The following is a 2,857-nucleotide window of genomic DNA, read 5'->3' on the forward strand; positions in this document are numbered from 1 at the left end:
AATTTTTTTTGTTCAAGACACAGATCAGTCAAACAAGTGCAGCCGCAGATCCCTGATCAATCTACACACAGATTTACCAACCCATGAGGTCACAGAGCAAGCTAATTATAAAGAAATGGCTGACTAACACTCTGTACTAGAGGCTACAAAGAATTAGTTTCAGCACTAATGCTCTTTTTGTGAGGACACAATGCTTTATAAAGCATTGTTTTCACTAATAACCAGCGTTAGTGAGGAAAAATACTCAAAAAATGTGCTATGGGGATCAAATTTAGGGCCGAGCACTGACAAAAGAGCGCTGTATGGTCCTGAGTGGTCAGAAAGGGAATGAAGAAGTACAGGATGACCTGGAAGAAAGAGAGATCTAGGAACTTCCTGGGAAAAACCAGGAACTAAGTGTAGTCCCCAGTGGAGTCGCCAATTTTTCTATAGGGATTAATGCACTGGTGTTTGGTGATGTAGAAATCCTCAAGGATCTTCACGTGATCCTTGGCAGACAATCATATTAGTTGCAGTTGCCACAAATATACATGCATATCTATGTTTAAAAAATGAATATCAAACCGAGAAGGAATTATTACCTTGAGTCTTAGTGTGGTGTTGCTAGAGAGAGAAATGCAGCTAGGAAAAAGACCCCTAAGATGGCTTCGGATCAAAACCTGCACATATCAAAGACAAGCGTAATATCACAACATAAAACCTTGACAAACAATGCATGAACATATAAAGATATCTAGTTGCATATAACTAAGCCACTCATGCTAATGATATTGAATAAACATACAAACAAGTTATACTATCAACATCTTAGAGTGGATAACACAACTGCAATTCTATATTGATGTATAAAGAGTGATTACAACCATTAGTTGCATCAACATTCCCTTACCCCTCCAGCTCTTCTATCTCTCTCCCTTATTAACCTCTTATGATTCCTTAGTCTGAGACTCTGCTCGACAGTCAAATAGGAAATCCTTTCAAATGGTTCAACCTCTTTCACAATGGCCCTAGCCTTGCATGTATAGCATGCGAGGATAGGGTTTCCAATTCCTTCATGAGTTCCATTAGGAAAAAGCAATGACGCTTCCATGCCTTTGTTCTCTTTCCCGTTTGCATACTCCATTAGGAATTAGTAATTCCCCCAAACAGGTCGAGTTCTGATGTTTCCCTGATTTTATGAGCTGACATAGGAGAGAATCTAGGGATATTTTCTCAGTCAACTCGTTCCCTTATCCCATATAAACACATTAGGGTTCACTAACACTCTTCCTGAGGTAACAAATAGAGTTAATTTGGGCACTAACGCACCCTTAGCCTTGCTAGGAAGCTTTATAAAGCAGGTTGCTAGTGTTTAGGCAGCGTTAGCTTGACAACTGGGCTTGTGAACTTGGTTAGTCCTTCAGTCATCATGTCTTTATCCTCTGAGCTGATGAGCAGGTCATTTTCCTGTATAACAAGTTTAAAAGATCAAAAATTTTAGGCCCTATTTCCATAATGACACCTTGTATGTTGGGTTAACATAGTAATCACCTCCTCTTAATTGGTGTTACGGTAAGGATTAGGTGGAAGGATGTTACAAAGTGATATTAGAGCATATAGGTTCAACACTCAGACTGGATGAGATCTATCATGGGCAAGAAATGACAAGGGTTCCTGCAAAGGAGTTCATATTTATTTTTAGGGTATTAGCTAGATAAATTTTTAGGTGTTAACAACCGATATATAATTGATGTACTGCATGCATAGTGAATATGCATGCATCCCAGGATCTAGGGAGGAGATCAATTACGAGTGTAATAATTGAATATGAGAATGATGATATCTTACTCATAGCATTTGATATATGTTGCACACTAACTATAATGATGTTCAGTGTGTTATTGTGATAAATGCCTTAGAAATTCATGCTCTTGTTATTTGGCATCCTAAAGGTTGGACATCTAGTGAGTGTGGCCTTGGAAGTGTTGGTTATGTGTTATATTCTTCCGAGGACTAGCATGAGGCGTTGTTATGTGCGTTAGGTGCAGCGGGGGTGAAAACCCCGCCTTGTCGGAGGGTTTGCAAGGGCGTGATATCCCCCCTGCATGGGGTCCGGGGCAACACCCTAGGATTTTTTTTAATTTGCATACCCATTAACAGTTGGGTGGACCCAAGGATGGGGGGCGAAGCCAAGGATGGTGGGAAAACATACCCATGATTATGCATAGTTTTTGTGCATGTTTTTGGGAATGAATGTTTTTTCCCATGGTATTTTGTAGATACGGTCAAGGGAACTATCGTTATTTTCTAATCTATTGTTAATGGATTGGGGTTTATGAATGCTTCAACATGTATATAATGTATTATAACATTGAAAGGAATACAATGAAAAATCAACATGGTTTTCCTAGTTTGCGTTCCAAAATAAAATCTCTATGCATATTTATATTCTCGCCATTGTATATTTTTTTGTTTTAAGAATCTGCTTACAGGTAATTTCTATACAAGTTTAAAACCTACAAGAAGTTGTATTTTATTTAATTTTATGGAATTTCCAGTAGGGTAGTGAGTACATGTAGAATACCATCACCATTAGTTGGGAGAGGTGATCTAGTATCCTTGGAACAATTATGTTCAGATAATTTGAGGGATTTGGGGAAGAATCCTTGTCTAGTGGACGATGGGCATATGTATTATATGCTGGTTGGGATATGGAAATTCCATGGTTTTTATGTTGTAGGAGGCTAAGAACCTTAGTAGAAGTTGATTGTTTCCTATATGTTAATGTATGTCCTACCCTATGAATGCTTGTTTCCCTGGTTAATATCTTCCTTATTTAAGGAATGGGATGTGGCATGTGTAAAAAAGACTGGTCAAG

Source organism: Pinus tabuliformis, chromosome Q, assembly GCF_031772625.1.
Source record: "Pinus tabuliformis cultivar Carrire ecotype Pingquan chromosome Q, CPIR1, whole genome shotgun sequence".
Taxonomy (NCBI): Eukaryota; Viridiplantae; Streptophyta; class Pinopsida; order Pinales; family Pinaceae; genus Pinus; species Pinus tabuliformis.